Genomic DNA, 22934 nt, shown 5'->3' with positions numbered 1-22934 from the left:
AATTTTAGGGAGAAAACAATTAATCCTAAAACAAATGTGAAATGCCTAGAACATGGCACACTTTCAATAAATGCTAGCTCCCCTCTCCTCTGCACTTCCAAGGTTTGGTGTAAAGAAGACACGGAGCATGAGGTACATGGTCTTTGAGTGTTAAAATGGGATGTCCATTGCTATGCATTGGCAGGCCTACAGTTTAAAAACAGGCAAACTAGACTTCACTTTACAGCTCAAAAAGTGTATGTCAAGGTACAAGGAGGAGTTTTTACTTCCAGAGCTCTCAGCTCCCATTGATTTAACTTCTACTCAAAGGCAAGCAAAAAACTAGAATGACAGTGACAGGGATGATGATGTAACAGGGTGGTAACAGCAGCTCACTTTTACTGAGGACAGACACATATGAAGCTCTTCAAATGCATTCTCCCATCTCATCTACACATCTTCTACAAATGAGTAGCTGTGTGTGGTCTTTCAAATAAACTGAAGATTTTTTTTTTTTTAAGGAGAACACATGAGAAATTTCTGCATGTAAGAAAGGGTAAAATCAATGTTGATTTCATGAGAAGACTCACCAGCCCAGATGATCGTTGTCACTCTAACTGTAGTTTTTGCTGATATTTAAGGACACATAAATCATATCCGAATTGACTAGAAAATGCTGACATCCACTTTTGGAACCAGAGCATGTTCTGGAGTGCAGAGATTCCTTGATAGATGTCGATTGGCCAGGAGAGCTGGAGACGACCTGCTTTTGAGTCCTTCTCTACTTAGCACACTGCTCTGCATGCCATGAAGACAAAGAAATATCTGCGGAAGAAATGATGCACCACCCCACTGGACTTCTGAGTTGCTCTCTCCCTTCAGGATCAGCATGGCTAACAGCTCTGATGGACTCACTGATCAAACAGCTGTCTGTGCCCCTTTTCTGGACACTCAAGAGACCCCCAAGAACACATTGCTGCAGAAAGAGGGAGGCCACCACTTGGCTCCTTTGTAATTTACTCTCAAGTGCTTTAGGGATTTTGAACAAGAATCTCAGTCATGTGAACGTATCTGTAAAACAGTTGTTGGGAAAGTAGAAAAAGCAAATGTTGACATTTCCAAGGTTTTTATTTAATGGCACTTCTATATCCACCTCCCGACAGAGACAGATGTGGCGGCTGCCACTGACAGTGATGGAAACACACATTTTGAAATGTTGCAAGTCATAGAAACATCTAGGCCATAGCAATGCCTGTTGGATTCTGCTTTTCCTGCTTCTGTCAGAAGAGGCAGGCTGCCTCTTCCTCAATTAGCTCAATGCAACCAGCCATCAGAAAGTGTCAAGTGGGCATTGCTTTGGGTAACTCTTCCAGACTTGAACAAAGGCACAGGGGAGACAGATGCATGCAGAGAGCTGCTTTCTGTCAGCTCGCTCTCTGGACATGCTCAGGCCTGCGGGCAGGGCTTTTGAGTTTCTGGCCTGCTGTCAACCCCATTGAGCAGCAGCCTTGGCTGGGTCACACACAACATTTTTTCTGTCTGAAGGATGACCTGGTTAGCAAAGGACAAATAGTAGAGCTCCCAAAAAATAATTAAGTCTTTGGACCCCTTTCTGCAAACACAAATCTGTGTGAGGTTTTCTGGAGCAAATGCTGTAGACTGCATTCCAAAGGCCAAAAGGCAAAACACCACACTGGTCAGTAACCCATGTTCTCTCCATAAATAGCACCATGCCTTTCTGAAGCCATGAGACAGAATGTTAGACAGTCCCATTCCTGGTACCAGCCGGATGGAAGCTTTCACTAACAGACGTGAATACGACAAAGACAGCAACAGGGATGGACAGAGGACCAATTCAGTCAAAGCCCAGTATGTTGGGCAATTCACTTAACTACTTGGGGCCTCGGTTTCCTCAGCTCCAAAGTTAGGCTAATAACTCTGTTCCAGGAGGTAATCCATTTGACCGGAACACAGTCACTGAGCACCTACCACATGTGCAGTACGATGTTAATGGCTGTTGGTAAAGACCAAGTGAAATGTAAGGGCCCAGCTGAGCAGCCGCCTCATAAAAGGCTTTCCCCAAATGTTTGTTGACTATGGAAGAAGGGTTGGGAAAGAGGTAGCCCTGGGTTTCCTTCGAAAATGTGGATATTTATTCAGATTCTTGAATTATTTATTAAAAGTATTAAAAATCCCTTTCTTCCACTGGCATAATGATTAAGCATTAGAAGCAGACAACCAAGATCCTGGGAATAGAGAGTTAAGACAGGAACAGTGAGCTCTGTTCCAGCTCAGGGGGACCTTGACTGAGCTTTGACATATGTGAATAGACTCCCAGGAGAATCCATGGCTTCAGGTCTAGGTCCAAATAGGTAAAGAGTGGAGGGGAAAGGTGCCAGGGGTGGGGGGTGATGAAAGGGGCAAATTAATTTGTTACAGTGAAAAGTGTAGGATAATTCCTAGGAACAAACTAACAGACGTGTTTATCCTGTGAGCAGCCTTAGTGATTTCAGTGGTTGGCTGGAGGGAGGGGAAAATTGAGCTAGCATTAATCATGCTCCCAAGTTCAACTCCAGCTTCTCACAAAAGAGACAATAACTGGTAACGCCATCCTGGTCCTCATAACATTCAGGGTCAAGGCCTGGCTGGAATTACCAACAGGATTTCAGATGAGGCCTGGAAACATGTGCATTAGAGCGTCCTCTGGAATGCATGTGGCATGTAGAAATGGATTTTTCTCAATCTAATTTTAAGAAAAATCTGAACTTCATAAGAGTAACTGGGTGCTTTAGAGAATCCCACCCTTTTTTTTTCTCAAGAGAAGCATTTTGTGCCCCAAACCAGCCAATGGCACTAACCACACCTATCTCAAGCCCAAGTTTGGATAATAGATCCAAATAGAAATCCTTTTTAACCACCGTGTGTCCTCCAGTTGCCTCTTCTTTGTGGTGTGGGATTTCTTTTGGCATGCTCACGCTCCTCTAAGGGTTAACAGAAGGTTAACAAAGATGACCTCGGGAGTTGAGGAGCTGGTGCTTCCAAACATCCCCTGGGCGGGGACTACAGATGGCAGGTCAAAATCGACGTCACTCTTCAGCTGCCTGGTATGCACCTTACGAAACCAGGCATACCCATGCTAAAATAATGAACTGGCCCGCACTCAGGGAAAATCACAAATGCATTTCTTCTTCCAGTGATATATGGAGAAGCAAAGGGCGGAGGTTGAGTACAGAGAGAGGAGGAGAGGAGGTGAGGCATAGTGGAGATAGCAGACAGGGGAAGTAAAGGCGCATCAGAGCATCTGATGCAACAAATTTGCGAGGAGACCCTCCAAATGCTGCAATGTCTTCCATGCCAAAGATGCTGAGGATGAGTCCAATTTTAGCCCAGGAGAAGTGAATCATCTATAGGGCAAGAAGTTTAAAGAGAAAAAAAAGTATTATTCCAAGTATGCAGTGCTGTCCACATCCAAAACTTCTAGGTCAACTACAGTGAAGAACTGATGTGGGAAAAAGAAAGCAGCCTGAGCTCTCAGTGCTCTGGGTCGGCTGTCAGCTGTCCTCATCCTCACATCATTGATGTCCCGACCCTGTTGGTGGGCTATGGGAGGAAAGCGCAGGCCTCGTACCTCTTGATGCTTGGCTGGGAGTTTCTGACTTGTACCTTTAATTAAAGGGAATATGACCTTTTTGATGATGATGATGATGATGATGGTGATAAAAACATCTCAAAAAAGAATGGGGGCATGCACAGGCTTATATATTATTCCAAGTTCTGTTTAAGTCGAGAGGGTCTGAAACAGTAAAATCATGTTTGCTCATGCAGCTCTGAGGAACTGAAGGGGGAAAGAGCTCAGAAAATAATTGATTAGATGCCAATTCACATAGCTCACTTAGTCTGCTTTTTATTATCAGTATTTCTTTAAAAGGCTAATAGATCCTGTTCTTGACAAGCATGAAGCCAGAAGGTGGGCTCTTATCCAGTGTTTTCATTTTTCAGCCCTCAAGAGGCAATGATTAGATCTTACTATTGAATGCACAAACCACACTCACTGTGTGAACTCTCTGAAAGCACTCCCCACCTAGGGATAAAAAAAAGTAGAGAAGTTTTATTGGAAGGATTGTAAAAGGAAGAGGGAGGAGCATTCTGGGTCTCTTTGGGCCAAATGATTAGGAATGAGTTGATTTTCTTATGACCACGCTAAATCTACTCTCCTGGGGAGGAGGGAAACCTGAGATGATTGGACTTCAGTGATTTAATTCCAGGTCGAAGAATAGCCAAACCTGGGCTGGAGAGCAAAAGTCAACCAGTGAAAGAGCATTCGCAAAGTGATCGAAATCCTGTGAATCCTAGGTAATTGTTGTGAGTGGAGTTTCTCTCTTCCACATCTCGTAAACTGTAACTGAACTTAGGACAATATGCCAGTCAACGGATGCTCTCCACAGATTGCATGATCTAAAACTGAGCTACAAGGAGCCAAATATGATTAAAATGTGCTTCCAGTCATAACTTCATGGCAATGCTTCTCAGAGGCATCCTTGGGTCCGGTAAGCACTGGACACATTTTATTCATTACAACACAGTCAATATCAAGTTGCTACACATTGTATCTGTGTCTGCCACATAACTACCCTCAACATATCCTAAATGTGCAGCGCTCTCTCCTTCCTAATGGGATTGATTAGTGAGTCTCTGGGTGTGCTCTTGGGGGTTAGCTATCCGCTTGCATCACCAATCCAGTGAATGAAAAGAGAAAAGATCTTTTCTCCAAGGAAAAAGACATGCAAGTGAATTGATGCCTAAATCCTCGCCTCAGAAGCGAAGAAACAGCAGGGCTGTTTGAGATAATGACAGCATACACTCAACTCTAATTCATACACAACCACCAAATTTTTATAGGTTCCTATTTGTGATGCTATAACTAAGGAGTTTTTTTTACAGTTTTCAGGTTAAATTCCTATCTTTTGGGGATTATAATTCAGTTATAAAATGCTTCTCTTAGACTGAAAGTTGGTATACAAAGTCTTGGTCAGAATAAAAACATTATTAGAAATTTCCACAAATGTCACTTACATCATCAAAAGGTATTTTGTAAAATAGTAAAACCATATCTTTAGAACATATGCAGATGTGACTTATAGTTACTTGTTTCTTATTTCCTTGTTATTTGTTTATGTACAAATATGTTCACCTACCTTTTTAAAAATCAGGTTTTTCATTATACCATTCAGATTACATTGTTAAATAAATTTTAATATCAAAAAAGATTACCTTTCCATATTTACAGATTAGTATTGAGGACATAGCCTCCAGTATAACAATGACAACATTAGATGAGTCCAGATATTAAAAAGACAATACACAAGTCAATCTTATTACTTTAAGGGCACATTCAATGTCGCCTATCAATACCACTGTGCACTGACAGTGAGTCCATCTGTGTTCCCTGGGGGCCATGAGAAACAGGTGATAACACTCAACCCCAGGGAAGGTAACAGGTGAGGGGGTAGAGGGCAAACCTGTCTTTTCCATCCCGTTAGGGGTGAGATGACCCAACAGATATTCCCCCACAGTATCTCACAAATATATTAGTTTTTTTTTCAAGGGAGGTTAAATATGTTTGAGCCTTGGGAAATTTGTTACTATCACCATAGCACCATCGATATGAGACCCACATACCATTGTACTTCATTACTCTGCTTTGCCTACTGTGCTTTTTCCATGGCTCTTACTACAGAACCGCTCCGCCAGGGGGCGCCGGGGTGGCGCAGTCGGTTAAGCCTGCGACTCTTGGTTGATCCTTGGTTGCGGTTCAGGTCCTGATCTCAGGGTCATGGGATAGAGCCCTGCATCGGGTTCTGCGCTCAGTGCGGAGTCTGCTTAAGACTCTCTCTCCCTCTCTCTCTGCCCCTCCCCCCCCAAATAAATACATAAATCCTTAAAAAAAAAAGGAAAGAAAAAGAAATGCTCAGCCAGGTTCTCACCCTTTGCCTCTCCGCAGGTGTACGTATTCAAAGGCTGATAGGCAATTGGGAAAGGTGGCTGTCACACATTCATGTGGAATTTAAAGAGTTGACACCATCATGCCAACTACTAACACTATATTAAAAAGGCGACATTATTTTTTTCCAATTTTTCTAATTTAAGCTCTTTTATTAGATAGGGTTTGTTCACTGCCTCCCTGGTGTCTTTTGTTTTCTCACACTCTTGGCTGAGTTACCTTCACTCTCTGGGCACTTGGGAACACACTCCCAGCTGGGTGGAGAGGCCTCTCAGAGCTGCCAAATTCGGAGTGAGTTTGTCCTCCACAAAAAAGTAATTAAAATGTTCCAATGTAGTTCCTCTGAGAGGGCTAGAAGCTCTCAAGTTCTCTCCTGCTACTTTATCAAAAACTCCTGGGTAGACATTGAACACCAGTAACAGTGCCAAAAATAGAATGGTTTTTTTTAAATTGAAATAATATATGTATTTATTCTTAAGGCCAAATGAAAGTCCACTATTCTCTTTTTTATTTTTTAAAGATTTTATTTATTTATTTATTTGACAGAGACAGACAGCGAGAGAGGGAACACAAGCAGGGGGAGTGGGAGAGGGAGAAGCAGGCTTCCCGCGGAGCAGGGAGCCCGATGTGGGGCTCGATCCCAGGACCCCGGGATCATGACCTGAGCCGAAGGCAGACGCTTAACTACTGAGCCATCCAGGCGCCCTCCACTATTCTCTTTTTAGACATTTTTATTGGATGGTGTATGTGCGTGTGTGTGCCACCCCATAGGAGAGCCAGATTGTGTTCCAATCTAATGGGAAGTCCACGCCGTATGCTATTTGGCAAAAAGGTGCAGCGAGAATCCCTGAGAATTCACCAGTCGCTTCCAATTTTTATCATTTCACAGTTACTTTCAGAAGCGGCTTACTAAGAGCATTTCATTTAAGCCCAGGAGTAAGTTAATACATCAAGAGAAACATTCAAAACCTTGATGCCTTTTGTTTGTAATTTCCTTGTGTGTTTTATGTCCCCCAGAGCAGATAAACAAGGGGTGTTCACTAATTAGAATCAGAAACCTCTCAACCCAAAATGTCTGCAAAATCCTGTGTTCTGTTAGTTCTAATATACATGCATCAGCCATAAGGGATGTCTAATAGTGCAAGACCATAAAATCCCTTCATGTTTTCTGTTTTAGGGAAATTCTGCGTGGTTGCTCTAGGGTCATAAAAAATTACTAATGTGTTTTCTCATGGCGTTTGGCCATAACATAAGGCCCTGTGCAATGGTATTGTAAGCAGCCTGTAATCACAAACAAATGTATTCCACCAGCAGATGAGATGTTATATGAGAAAGTGTGAGAGGTTAGAGCTTGAGCCTTGGTGTCAGCTATGAAGCAGGTCCCTCCATAGAGGAAGGCCCCAGAGGCCATGCAAATGAAAATGACAGTGCCTGGGAGATGGGGGTGGGAAGGGGGATGCCAAGAGAGATGAGGTCATCCCAAAGAACATCCAGCTTCCCTCTGAACAGAAAACAAGAAGAGGTTTCAACTCTGATGCTATCTGGACTAAGAAAGGAGGTGGAGTTTACAGGTCAGGTTGAGGGAGATGTGGGAATCCCCATGAAGAGGAGACAGGTGACAACCGTGGGTGTCCCAGGACGGGGGATGGATAGCCAAACCCGGAGCCAGCCGTTCTGGAGCCAGCCTTGTATCAGCAAGGGAAATGGGTTGTCTGTTTCCACCACCACTTATCTGATGTGTTCAGTGGTTAGGTTAGGGCACGAGGAGGCGGACTGTTACCACGAGGGTGAGATTGCTCACCCACTACAGGTCTGGCTTGGAAGGACTTTCAGGGCTGCTTTCATAGACCAAGTATCGTTGGCATCATTCTGATGAAAGGAAACTCTCATGGAGAAGCTGATGTGTTTTGCATTAGCCTCCAAAAAGGAACTTTGGAGCTGTAAACAGTGACATTTCTCCAGGTGAGCTGTGGTGAGTAGGAGTGTTTTCCAGAATTCTCAGGTGCTCCTTAGGAGCGATACAATCAGATTACTCGGAAACAGTGCAGTGACCCAGAAACAGTGCTGTGCAGTGGAAATGTACAGGTTAAAAATCCTGGCTCCACCACTCCCTAACTGATTTTGAGCAAGTTATTTACGCTTTCCTAACTTTGGTTCCCTCTTCTGAAAACAGGGAGAGAAATGGTTGCCTGAAGTGGTTGTTGTACAAGTAAATCTCCCACTGAAACGCTGCTCTTATGCCAGCAACTTCCAGGTCTTTTCTCTCTGGCCCAAATTTCTTCTCTAAGTTTCACAACTGTACACTCTATCCCATGTCCCACAGGCTCTTTGAACCAAATGTTCCAAATGGAAAACATCATCTTTCCTTCCCTCTGACCTCACAGATCTGTTTTCTACTCAGCTAAAGATGCCATCATGTGTCACCAGAAAACTTAAAAGTCCCTCGAATTTCTTTCCCTCCTTTCGCCACTCTCTAATCACAGAAACCAGCAAGCCTCGGCTCTTGATTCCAGCTCTTTCAAAGCTCACTAGCTGTATCTCCATCTCTAGTTCGGGTGTTACAATTCCAGTCTCGATCATTGCAAGAGTCTCCTGTCCCTAAGGTTGGCCCATTCTCCACCCTTCATCCAGAGAGACCTTCGGGAAGAGCAAGTCTTCTTTGTTCACTCCCCTCCTTACACAGCTTCTCACTGTCCTCAGGATATTTCTTACCCCAGCTGGCCAAGATCCCGTCCTTTCTTAATACTCTGGTGTCATATTTGGTCTCCATAGTTCTGGCACTGTAAATTCTCTCCATACTGAACTTTGTTGACTTTTCACTCATCTCTGGGCCTTCAGGGAGGTTGTTTTCTCTGCCTGGAATTGGCTTCCCTCCCCCTGCCTTCCTCCCCCTTTATCTCATTGCCACTCATTCTTCAGGTCAACGTAGGTATCACCTCCCACAGGAGCTTCCCTGTGCCCCCAAGGCTGGATATGCACCCTCCTGTGTGCCGCCGCCATACCTTGTAATCTCCTTATCACAGGCACATGACCTTACAATACTGGATTCTCCTGGAACTGTCAGTCTCTACTAGAGAGTAAACTCGTTAAGAACATTGTACCTTCTTTAAAGGAAGGAAGGGAGGGACGAAGGGAGTAATATGACATGTTAAGCACCTAGCACAGAATCAGTCACATACCAACAAATGCGAGTCTCCACTCTATATTGATAAAATGCACATCTTTACTTTTCTTAACCAGGCCCCATAATTACTTTTTCACACTCAGCAAAGTGGTGAAGTCTCTTCACATCTAGGTATGCTGAATTTCTACAGTCAGCCAAGGGTCCCCAAAACCCAGTAGGCTATATCAGTTTCAGAAGCCTCCAGATTGGAGGTTTTGTTTATTCAACAAGGTCTTTATTCTCCTTCACTTTTTTTTTTAATTAACAAACTTTATTTTCTAGAGCAGTTGTGGGTTTACAGAAAAATTGAGTGGAAAGTACAGAATTCTCATATACCCCCTTACTTCTCACTCACACACAATTTTCCCCTATTATTAACATCTTACTTCGATGTGGTACATTTACTACCATTGATGAACCAGTGTTGATACATTTTTATCAACTAAAATCCATAGTTTAGATTAAGGGTTACTCTTTGTATGGTACAAATTTGGGAGTTTTGACAAATGTATAATGACATGTATCCACCATTATGGTATCATACAGAATAGTTTCATTGTCCTCAAAGATGCCTCTGTTCCATTTATTCATTGTTTTCTCTTTATCCCTTCTCATCTTCCCAAACCCCTGGCAATCACTGATCTTTTTATTGTCTCTGTAATTTTGCCTTTTCCAGAATGTCATACAGTTGGAATCATACAATATATAGCCATTTCAGATTGGCTTCTTTCACTTGATAGTTAGCAATTAATGTTCCTCCCTGTCTTTTCATGGCTTGATAGCTCATTCCTTTTTATCACTGAATATATATTCCATTATCTGGATGTACTATACTTTGTCCATTCACCTATTGAAGGATATTTGGGGCAATTATGAATAAACATTTCTGTGAACATTTCTCTGTGGACATGAGTTTCAACTTATTTGGGTAAATATCAGGGAGCACAATTGCTGGGTCAACTGGTAGACTAGGTTTAGCTTTGTAAGAAACTGCCAAATTGTCTTCCAAAAGTGCTTGTGCTCTTTTGCATTCTCACCAGCAATGAATGAGAGTTCCTGCTGCTCCACATCCTTGTCAGTATTTGGTGTTGTCAGCGTTTTGGATTTTCGTCGTTCGAGTAGGTGTGTAGTGGGATCTCATTGTTTTAATTTGCAATTCTCTAAAGATATATGCTGAGCATTTTTTCATATGCTTCTTTTCCATCTGTATATTATCTTTGGTGAGGTATCTGTTCAGGTTTTGGTCCACTTTTTGCTGTTGGTGTTGTTTAAGGTTTATTCTCCAATAAATATTACAGTCCAGCAAAAAGATTCAAACAGCTCCACGTGGTGTTTTGAAATTCATCCCAACTGTAGGCTGAGTGACCTGTAGATTGGACACACTGCCAAAGTCCAAGAGTTTTAACATGTCCTTAGTGTCAGGATCTAATTCCATGATCTCCGGGATCCAAGGCTGAGATATGAGGAACATAATTCTCTCTCCTTTCTCTCTCCTCCTCCTGCAGCTTGATGGCGATCCCTCTCCCCAGGCCTCTCTGAATCCACTTCATCAGATGTGTGACATCAGCTGCTTTCTTGTCACGGAGCTTCTTGTTGGGAATAATGGTGATCTCCTTGCACACACACTTGTTGGTGTGGAAGTTGTCTAGGCACGCGTGGTACTCCTCAATTATGACCCAGGCTGCTGCTTTCATGGTTTTGTCACGAACACAGCCCAGGTTCGTTTTGGCCTACTTTTTAATTGGGTTGTTTTTTTATCATTGAGTTTTAAGAGTGCTTTCCGTATTTGGGCTACAAGTCCTTTATCTGATATGTGTTTTACAAATATTTTCTCCCAGTCTGTGGCTTGTTTTTTCATTCACACAATCTCCTTCTCTTTTGAATGATAGTTTTGAGGGATGTAGAACCCTGGGTTGATGGATTTTTTGTTTCAACATTTTAGATATTTCACTCTACTCTCTTGTTGCTTACGTGGTTTTTGATGAGATGCCCAATGTAATTTGTATCCTTGCTCCCCTATAGGTAAGGTGTTTTGTTTTTCTAGCGTGTTCTTTTTTTTTTTTTTTTTTTTTTGAGGCAGAGAGAGAAAGAGCGTGCACAAGCCAGGGCTGCGGAGGGGCAGAAGAAGAGGAAAAGAGAGAATCTTAAGCGGCTCCACGCCCAGTGCGGAGCCCAACATGGGGTTCAGTCTCACAACCCTGAGATCATGACCTGAGTGGAAATCAAGAGTCAGACGCTTACCTGACTGAGCCACCCAGGCGCCCCTTTCTCTGGCTTCTTTAAGGATTTTCTCTTGGTCATTGAGTCTCTGAAATTTGAATATGATATGCCAAGGTGTATACCTTTAGATATTTATCCAACTTTGTATTCTCTGGGCTTCCTGTGTCTGTGGTTTGGTGTCTGTTTTGGGCCATTATCCCTTCAAATATTTTCTCTACTCCATACTCCTTTTTTTCCCCTTCAGATATTCCAACAATCCTTATGTTTCATCTTTTGTAATTATCTCACAGTTCTTGGATGTTCTGTTTACTTCATTTCCATTTGTTTTTCCTCTATGCATCTCAGTTTGGGAAGTTTCTATTGACATTTCTGAAAGCTCACTGACTCTTTCCTCACTCATGTCCAGTCTACTGATGAATCCATTGGAGTTATTCTTCACTTCTATTACAGTGTTTTTTATATATAGCCTATCTTTTTTATTCTTTCTTACAGTTTTCATCTCTTTGCTTACATTACCTTCTTGTTTTGCATGTTGACTATTTTCTTTCCATTAGAGCCCTTAACATAATAAACGTAATTATTTTAAATCTCATAATTCTAGTAACTGTCTAATAATTCTAGTAACTGTGTCATATCTAAATCTGGTTTTGATGTTTGCTCTCTTTCTTCAGGCTGTGTTTTTTGTTTGCTTGTTTTGCTTTGTACGTTTTTTTGTTGAAGCCTCACACGATATATCAGGTAGTAGTAGGCCTTTAGTGTGAGGTTTTATGTGAATTTAGCTAGGAGTTGGGCTGCGTGCCATATTTGTTGTAGCTGTACATTCCAGAGACTTCCTCTTACATCCTTGTTTTATCTCCCTTGTTAACTTTCGGCTTTCCTAAGTACTTCAGCTTAGAGAAAGCCTGTGTCTTGCCACTCTTTCAGCTGTAGGCCACTGTTATTATACTGAAGGCCTGGTTGGTGGCAGTGGTGGGGGTAAGTGTGGGGGAGGGGAAGCATTCTATAATCTTATTACTACACCTCAGTCTCTTAGCCGACCTGTGTCCCTGGGCTGTGACCTTCGCAGCTGTTTCTTAGCTATCTGCCCTTCCTCCTTAGATGAGACAGGAAGCTTAGAGAGGGGTCTATGAAAATGAAGTGTAGGGCAAAACTGTTATTTGAGGCCTTAGTGTATATCGTCTGCTCCTAAGAGCAGTTTTAGGTCCATAGGTGTTGCAAAGAGTAAGAAGGACAAAGCTTTCGGGAGACCTAACTCTGAAGAAAGGCTGGAGATGCTGGGATTGCCTGAAACAGAATCTGGAGCAAGAGTGCAGTGGCTGGAGTGATAGGTGGTGATGCTAACTGGTTCCTGTTTCCTCAGTGGGCTAAAGGAATAAACAGGAAAGTCTTGGGCTAGAAGACAAAATGCAGGTGAAACTAGTAAGGGAGGTTTAGATGATTCAAGGATTGAGAGAATGAATGAGTCAACTAGACAGAAACCGCAAGTTATAGAAATCATGGTCAGTGAACTAAGCTACATCAAGGTTCTCTAAGGGACCATGTGCGGCAACTGTAACAGAAACCGGTGTGTGTCTGTGACCAGTAGAAACCAGCCCATTAGAATGCATTCAGTGTAGACATCACAGATCCGTCCTGGCTATTTTGTTGCCTCTGACATTTGACATGCAGAGTGAGAAAGATATAACTAAGAAGGTTTCCCAATACCAGAACGTACAGATATTTAAATGTTGTGATTTGAAGCATTTCAGAATCCTAAGTTAGCAACTAACATGCTCAACTGACAATTTCAATCCAGGGGTAAACGCATTCCATTCCTCCTGTAATTCATGCCATCTCATTCTTCCCTTTTGATCGACTCAAATTAGGTGATAATAATACTATCAACCAGCCCAGTTTGCTCAAGGTCAAGAATGGGGAAAAAATGGCTCCTGGTTTTTCAAATAGTTTCTTTTTTACAACGGAAAAGTCCTGCGTTAGTCTCACTGCTTTATAGTTATCTCTGATGTATAGGCCAACTCTAAGATTTATTCACATTTTAGTAAAGAGTTTTCCTCTTTAGAAAGAACAGACTACTCTGTGGTGAAGGAACCACATGAAGGAGGGAGAACAGAGCAAATAAATGGGAAGAGCCAGCTGTTGCCTGATGCAGGAACACACTTACACGTTTATACAAGGACGCGATGTATAAGGAAACTGAAACAAAATAAAGCAAAACCATACAGCTTCTTGTTCTTTGGGATGGTGTAAACAGATAAGTGGTCATGGAGATAATTTCCTCTGAGCCTCATGTTTGAGCTTTACTTGAGATTTGTTTCATCACATGGCTTGGAGCAAAATATGACCATTTGTTCAAAATATTTATTAATATTTTCCTGGCCCATTATGTGTCAAATATTATTCTCACCACCAGACATATAGCAATAAAGAAAACACACGAAAAAAAAAATCCTTGTATACACGGAGCCTACATTTTGTGGACGAGAGGGAGAACATCAGTAAACAAGTAAAATAAGTAGTATATTGAATGATGATATGTGCTGTGGGAAAAAATTAAACAGGAAAAGGGAAGAGAGTGCTGGAATGAGGGATATGGTTACAATCTTAAGTTGGTTGGGGAAGCCTTCTCTGATTAGGTGATATTTAAGCAAAGACCTGAGGGCCGTGTGGGAGTGAGCCATGTGGCTCCGTGGAGGGAGACAAACAGAGGGAATAGTTAGTATAAAATTCCCAAGTACGGAGCATTCCTGGAATGTCGGAGAGACAGAAAGGAGGCATGTGGCTAGAGAGGTGTTAGACCTGGAAGAGTAGAAGGAGATGAAATCAGAAAAGTTTTAGGTGCCAGGTCATGGAAGGACTGGTAAGTCATTGTAAGGACTGTTTTTCACTCTCAATGACATGGGGGCTATTGGAGAATTTTGAGCAAAGAGGTGACATGAGATGACATATTTTAAAGGCTCACTCTGCTGTGTTATGGGTAGACTTTAGAGGTACAAGGGAAGGAGCAGAGAGAAAGCTACTGGTAGCTTCCAGAAAGGAGTCATGGCTAAGGGGGGTGTGGGGGAGTTGGGGATGTGGTGAGAGGGTTCACATTCAGATATACTTCAAAGACAGACCCGACAGAATTTCCTGACAAATAGGATTTGGAATGTGACAGGAAAGAGGAGTCAATGATGACTCCCAAGTTTTCAGTATAAGCAACTGGAAGGAAAGGGTTGCATTTCTTGAGGTGGGAAAACAGGATCACAACAGGTGTGGAGGAATGATCATGAGCTTGGTTTGGCCTCCAGATGTTAGGGTGTTGGGAAGTTGAAGAAGAACCAGCAGGGGACAATGGAAAGGAACAGCCAGGGAGGTAGCAGGAAAATGGAGAGAATGTGGTGCCCCAAAATGATCAAGTAAAGAAAGTGTTTCAAGGAGGAGGGATTGATCAACTGTGTCACCTGTTCAGATAATTCAAGTAAAATGAGGACAGAGAACAGACCTGTGGATTTAGCCATGGAGAATATGGGCAACTCTGGCAATCCCAGGGCCCATGATCATGTAGGATAATACTTTAAGCAAGAAAAGAAAAATAAGCTGCATATAATTCAGGTTGAGGGATGAGGAAATGAGGTCATTGTCAAAAGGTTGAAGTCTATTTGGCAAGTTATCTGTACAATAAAGGTGTGACTTTTGTCCTATCTCATCTCCATGCTCAACTACTACTCATTAATTATGGTTCAAGTATGCTAGTGAGTTCAGGGAAGGGGTCCATGCCCTCATCATGTAACCTTGAGCCTGTGCCCAAAATGACTTAGATTTTCTCATGATGAAAACAAACATAATGGTCACCACTAAACTAAAATATCAAAGCCTGGGAATTGCTGGCCTGAGGGAACAATGCTGGCATTGGATTTTCTGAAAAGGAAAGCCACATTCCACAACTACCTTGAAGTCTGTAGAAATGGAACAATTAAAAAATACAGAAAAAGAAAAACTGCCAACCCAAATCCCTTTGGGTGGATTAGATGGCTCCTGCATAACTATGTCGTGATAAGAATGGACATTCCTCACTACCATAATCACCTGTTGCCATTTGGAATTCAGGAAGTGCTGTAGAGTGAGTGAATAAATGAAATGAATCAATGAATAGGATTCATTAGTTACGGTTCAGTGGCTCTCCCTGACTCATCTGACCACATGTTAATCATTCTTTCTTGTTTCTTTGGCCCTACCAGACTTGTCTCTATATTCCTTGAAGACTTTATCAAGACTTTCTATTCTTTGTCACAGTTCAGTATTCGACCTACTACTTAATGTATTTGTCAGGATTCCCCAGAGAAACAAAAGAAGAGGATATATGTTATAAGAGGAGATTATTATAGGAATTGGCTCACATGATTATGGAGGCTGAGAAGATACATGATCTGCCCTCTACAAACTGGAGAACCAGAAGCTGGTGATATAATTCAGACAGAGTCGGAAGGCATAAGAACCAGGAGCACCAACATCTGAGGTCAGGAGAAAATGGATGTGTCAGCTCAAGCAGAGAGAATTTTCTGTTCCTCTGCCTTTTTGTTCTCTTCAAGACCTCAGCTGATTAGGTGAGGCCCACCCTCACTGATGAGGGCAATCTTCTTTATTCAGATGTGGATTCAAATATCAATCTTTAGGTACATCCTTGTAGACACATCCAGAAATAATGTTTCACCATCTATCTGGGCATTCTTCAGTCCAGTCAAGGTGAAACATGAAATTAACCATCATAATATATACTAATTGACAGAGTAAAAAAAAATGTTAAAGAAATTGAACTAATCCAAGTCAAGAAACTAAATTTAATTTAAAACCCTCAAGACAAAGAGACAAAAGAAACAATCCAAATAAGCCCTACTAAATTCAAATTATTATGGTGTGTAGATTTAAATAAACTGGAGCCATATTTGTCATACCTTCCTCCGATGTTTTGGTATTTAAGACTCTCATCAGAAGGTTTCCACCATTAATCGCAAACTATTATTTGCTGTTGCCAGTCACTGGTAAAGGACTGCAGCGCTACAACGTCATCCTTCCAGAACCCTGTGTAACTGTGTAACTGTTTGGTGTGTAGCCCTGTGTAACTGGTGTGATGTTTTCTGCCAGGGACGCTGGCTGTTTTCTTGGTTGCACAAACTTTGGGGTATCCCAATGAGATCATGTGATTTGATTTTAGTGTCCCCCCCCACACACACACAAACACACACACACAAACACACACACACCCTGACTCCTTACGTACCACCCCAGGGGATCTTAGCTAGCATTCTTGCTTGTTTACCCCCAAATAAATTTACATCATTGCTTAGGTCAGTAACAAAAAACAAACAGTTGAGCATGTTGAATGTTGAGAGGTTTGATGGTGGTCCACCCTGCTCAAAGATTGTTCAGCTCATATTACCTATTCACATTGAAGATACGGGTTATTGTAACTGTGATCTTCAGCAGTGGCATGGATAATAGGAAGGTGACTTTGGAAAAGCAAAATGTTAAACTCTAACCTAAGACCTAATTTGTGATCTTCCTTCCTTGCTGACTTAGTAAAGCAAACATTGTGAGCTTTAAGACAATAGAGATATGTATTCGGAAATAGAGTGTTGCTCTTTTTGGTTCTTACCTCTGCTATGCTATTGGTAACATGATACTTGAGATTGTAGCAGAGCTTCCAAAATAAACTTGATCTTTAGAGTTTTATAACAATGATGGGTGAACGTCACAAAGTTCAGAGATTCTGTCCAAATGGAGAATTAATGTTCTTGTGCCAATTTTCTTTACCTCCGAGTTATTGAGCTGAAGTTTTCACAACAATGGCAATTTCGTGACTATTTCATGCCACCGATAGGACATTACACAAAAAGAACACATGTCCTCAACAGCCATTCATCCATCCAACAACAATCCATTGTAGTTTCTAGTGTTCTGCCAAAGCCTGGATTAAAGCATTGAACATAAGGAATATGGTGCTCAGATTTGCAAAGTGGGAAATGAGAGCCCACTCTTCATAGACTTGTACCTTGACACACCCACTCCTCTCTTGTCCACCTGTCTTTGATGGAGGCCCTTCTCCAGAAACACTTACTCTTAGGTTGTTAGCTATGCTCAACAATGAGAAAGGCAGATTTCCCAGCCAGGGCTTGTCAAGAAATGAGGAGGGTTTTCCTATTCTTATACTTTGCAATTATAAAAAAGAAAAAAGAAATAAAGACAAAGCAAAACAGTTGTCACTGAAAGATGTTTTCATAACCATGGAATCAAATCCTAAAATAAAATTCAAAAAGCCAAGCCAGTATTCTTCTAGATACGGGGATACAGTATTGGGATCTCAGAGCTATGACAATAGTGACTTAGGTTGTAGGACAGGACAGTTAGTCATTGGCAATCCTGCTCACGGAGGTGACATGCCCGTGAGGAGGTTGCGGGAATACCTGCCACCACACAGCTCTGAGGTAGAGTCTTTACCACCACACAGACAGCAAACGACAGACCTGGAGCTTGGATATGATTTCCAGCTTCTAAGTCTGTATCATTCGTCTGCCTCTGGGGTGAAATCTTGAGTTACATAGACAGTTTCCTTTAATTTGACTAAATATTTTGAAAATTGATTTTGAGTTATAAAAGCATTATTTGTGCCTAGGTTAAATCCTGACATTGTTGCATATCGGTAGGAATTAATGTACTCTCTTTAGTTTCCAGAGCTATAAAAGGCGGCTAATAACACCAGCCTCTTAGAGTTGTAAGAATTAAATAGAATAATGCACGCAAAGCAGAGAGCCTAATAAGTGCTCAATAGACTATAGCTGTAATTATTGATGATAAAAAATAAAAATGTCTGTTGTAAACAATGCATCCAAGTATAAAGCAGAAAATAACAACTATCCATAAATCTATCATACTGCTATAATCACCGAACCATTATGACATATTTGGTTTTCTAGATAATGGCACATAATACATTTCATTGTTATGAAAATTTCCAAATATATATAAAAGTTAAAAGGTAAATACAATGAACACTTATATATCTTCGATCTAGAGACAATAATTATAAACACTTTGCCATATTTGCCTTACCTTTCTAAACATGGGCTATGTGTATATTTTCATGTGTACATATTCATTTTTGCAGACATATTTTAAAGTAAATTGCATTCTCATGGCATCTCAACCCTAAATATTTCAATATACATCTCCTATAAATAAAGACATTCTCACATGTAATCATATCATTATCACAACAGAATATTCATGATATTCCTTAATGCTATTTATTTTTTATTTTATTTTTTTTTAAAGATTTTATTTATTTATTTGAGAGAGAGAGAGAGCACAAGAGGGAGGAGAGGGAGAGGGAGAAGCAGACTCCCTGCTGAGCAGGGAGCCCGATGCGGGACTCGATCCCAGGACTCCAGGATCATGACCTGAGCCGAAGGCAGTCGCTTAACCAACTGAGCCACCCAGGCACCCTCCTTAATGCCATTTAATATCCTGTTCATAGTCACATTTTCTTAACTGTCCACAAAATCACTTTTTCCTGTTTTTTTTCTCCCCAAATCAACTCATGCATTGTGTTTGTTTATGTCTCCTCTGTTCTAAAACAATCTTCTCACCAACTTTAAATTACTCTAAGCATCTATTTAATGATGTATACCTTCTAGTGCCAGCTTGGCCATCCCCAATCCTTTAGCTTATAGACACACAAGTGGTTCCCCCCTTTTTTTTCCTATTATAAACCACGCTAAGATGAACATTTGGTTCACTAACTTTTTCTTCTTTTCTGATGACTTCCAAATATTTATTTTTCCTAAAAGACATAAAAATATTTAAGATCTCCTTACATATTAGCAGATCACTTTCCAGAAGGTTTGATCTACTGCTATCCCTTAAAGTATTTGAGTACAGCAGCAGGCTGGGGTTCTCAACCTCTAGGTCCTGACTTGAACATCACCCTTCCAGGGGACATTTCATGGGTCATCCACACTGCGTGAGCTTCTGTCTTGTTCCCATAGTTCATCCTTCCTGGGATTACCTCATTATCTGGCTCCTCCCGTAGGGGAACAAGGAATCTCCCCTTAAAAAGGTCATAATTTTTCTCTGAAACTGGAAGCTCAGTGAAACTGATGGATTGCTTTTTGTATTGTGCTGATTTTCATAAACTTTCAACATAAAACTTCTGGCTCTTTAATTTTTGCCAACACGATACACATTAAGATTAAACATTACCATATGTACATTCAATATTGTCTGTACTTTGAAACCAATGAAAACTCATCCATAAGGGAATCCTTTGAAAATTCTTATTTTAAAATAAAATAGTCTAAATAACCAATATTAGGTGAGTGGGTAAGTAAGTGTGGCAAATCTGTATGATAGTACAGTCTGTAATCATTAGCAATAGTGCTCATAAAAAACTTGTATAACACGGGGGGGATACTTATTAAATGGTGTGGATACAATAATTGTTAGAAATTCAGAATAATAAATATAGGACAAAGAGACTAGTAAGATCTAGTTAATGCTGCAACCATGGGTGATCAAAATTACTTTTATTAAGTGTTTTATTTCTTTCTATCCAAAGCACAACAATGAAAGAAAGAACTTTGGAAAAACATTTTTTAAGCATCCATGGTTCCTTTTTACCAAACTATCAAATCGGTAAGGAGTTTTCACTCATGGTAATTTCTTTTTTTTTTTCTTAATATTTTATTTATTTATTTGACAGAGAGACAACGAGAGAGGGAACACAAGCGAGGGGAGTGGGAGAGGGAGAAGCAGGCTTCCCACTCAGCAGGAAGCCTGATGTGGGGCTCGATCCCAGGACTCTGGGATCATGACCTGAGCCGAAGGCAGACGCTTAACGACTGAGCCACCCAGGTGCCCCACTCATGGTAATTTCTAACCTTTCCAATCTGATTTTTGTAGCGCGAACTTAATGATAATAGTACTTCAATCTATAAAGAATCTGGCAAAAATAAAACAAGCAGACAACCAACCAGCAAATAAATCTATGATTTTTTCCATTTCCTTCTGAAGATTTTTAGCCATGTTTTATTCCAGAAACATTTATAATTATTCTAATTTTTCATTTATAGACCCCTTGACAAAACGTATCCATATCTCTATTTAATCTGATGAAATGCCCATCAGTATGCAAATAACATAGCAAATGCAGGTTATTTCACTGTCTTCATCTTGAGCAGCAATTAAAGAGCATTTCCTAAGCATTTTGAACCCAGCATTATACTTGGTGTTATATAAAGCAGCTTGCACCATAGACTTGGCCTGAGCTCTAGAACCTTATAGCTAATGACCTGTGATCAACAGACTCATCTTTCGTCGAACCACATGACAAACCTCCTGGACTCAAAGCCAAAGGAATTTACAGCTTTCCAGGGGAACATGATATTTGCTTTGACAGTTTCACATAGCTTTATCTTGAAGCCAGACAAAGAGCTAAAGTTTCATCTTTACTCGCCTTTCCTGGGATCAAGGCCTTTGATGGAAGAAGATCATTGGGAATCTATCCCTAGGCCTGGAGGTGTTAGAGGCAGAAACCAGACATACAAATCCTGCTCTCTTTGGGCCTCTAGGAAAATACCTAGCCTTCACTGCCCTGATCTACCAGTCTCAGGTTGTCCGTCCGGTTCCAATGTTAGCACAAGTGCTGACTCCCAGCACTGTGTGTGTCTGGGAGGTGGGAGAGAGGAGGGGAGGGAAGGGCAAGAGGTGCGGAGAAGAGCCAGCTAGCGACGCCTGCCCAGAGCACTGGCAGATCTCATTAGGCTCTGGGGTAAGTTTTGAAATGCTCCACCACAGATCCTGCCTGGCACCCGAACCTCTACCATTTTAAAAGGAACTTTTAACATTCCCATCTTCTTCCCAGTCCTGCAAGGTAAGATCCGTGCCTTTCTTGCAGCTCCAACATCAACACTCTTCTTGAGCAAAACTTTTACAAGCAATAGATAGTCCTATGCCAATATATCTTAGCTAATTTCTGCAATCAAAGCGAAACAAGGAAAGGAAACTTTATAAAAATTGGCATTGTGGAATATAACGAGACACAATAAATAACAGCCTGTGGGCACATTTAATAACCTAAAGCCTTGGCATCCCAAAGGCTTTCTTGAGGTGTCATGAATAGATTTTTGAGAGGGAGGTGGCATTTTCTAATTTGGAACCTATAGTTGAGGAACTCTGAAATACACATAGTCAAAGATAGCAGTCAAGTTGCCATACGGCAAAATGTTAAGAAATATGTAATTGTGAACCTAAAATACCTTCTCAGAGTGGAGACATGACTTGCAGGATATAAACGAATATGAAGCAACCAGACATGGCCAACATAGCGGGGCATTGGAGCTCCTCCATCAGGCAACATGTAGCATGTTAGAAGAACTGAAGCTCCTCCATCAGGCTACGTGTAGCATGTTAGAAGAACTGTTCAGAGGGGTTAGAATGGGGATGGGGGAGGGGGTGAAGATTACTGTGAAAGACAAGAGAAAAGAGGTAAGCAGGACAAGTTCATGAAGGGCCTTGCAGGTCATTTTAAAGAGTTAACAGTCATTTTTTTTTTTAAAGATTTTATTTATTTATTGGAGAGAGAGAGAGTGAGAGAGAGCATGAGAGGGGAAAGGGTCAGAGGGAGACGCAGACTCCCCATCGAGCGGGGAGCCTGACACGGGGCTCGATCCCGGGACTCCAGGATCATGACCTGAGCCGAAGGCAGTCGCTTAACCAACTGAGCCACCCAGGCACCCCGAGTTAACAGTCATTTAAGTGTCTAAGCAGAGTTGTTGCATGATCAATTCATGCTTTAGAAAAATTACGCTTGAAGCATGGACTGAAGGCAGGCAAAAGTAGAGGCAGAGGGCGCCTGGGTGGCTCAGTTGGTTAAGCAACTGCCTTCGGCTCAGGTCATGATCCTGGAGTCCCGGGATCGAGTCCCGCATCGGGCTCCCTGCTCAGCAGGGAGTCTGCTTCTCCCTCTGACTCTCCTCCCTCTCATGTGCTCTCTCTCATTCTCTCTCTCTCAAATAAATAAATAAAATCTTTAAAAAAAAAAAAAAAAAAGTAGAGGCAGAAAGACCAGTTGCAATATCCAAGTGAAAAATGGCAGCGGCCAAGTTTGGGGTAGTGGCCATGGAGGTTGAGAGATATATATGGATTGGGGAGGTATTTAGGAGGTAGAATTGGCAGGTCTTGGTGAATAACTAATGAGTCTAGATAAAGAGAGCAGTGAAGAAGACAAGAACCTAGAATGACCGCCAGACAGACTGTGGCTTGAGGCATCAGGCATAAGTGGATGGTGGCACTGAGTCAATGGGGGTGCCCAGGAGAGACACACTAGGGGTGATGATAATCAATTCACATTTTGGTGGTTTGAGGTTAAAATATGTTTGGAAAATCTCACAGATACATCTCAGTGAAGAGCTTTACCAGGCAGTTGGATACATAGATTGGAAGATCTGTGCTCTACTTACTGGGTTTGGAGTGATCAGCATATAGATAAGAAATGAAGCTGTAGATGTGTTGGGGACAAGTTCTCTGGTAAGAAGAGAC

The 22934-nt window shown here is 41.5% G+C and overlaps 1 pseudogene; it reads right to left on the bottom strand.

Annotated features, from left to right (window-relative positions):
- Positions 1 to 10455: 10455 nt before the first annotated feature.
- LOC110576937 lies at positions 10456 to 11894 on the bottom strand (annotated as a pseudogene).
- Between the last annotated feature and the right edge of the window lie 11040 nt (positions 11895 to 22934).

The sequence above is a fragment of the Neomonachus schauinslandi genome, chromosome 14, assembly GCF_002201575.2.
Source record: "Neomonachus schauinslandi chromosome 14, ASM220157v2, whole genome shotgun sequence".
Taxonomy (NCBI): domain Eukaryota; kingdom Metazoa; phylum Chordata; class Mammalia; order Carnivora; family Phocidae; genus Neomonachus; species Neomonachus schauinslandi.
This window is presented reverse-complemented; position numbering and strand designations above follow the sequence as displayed.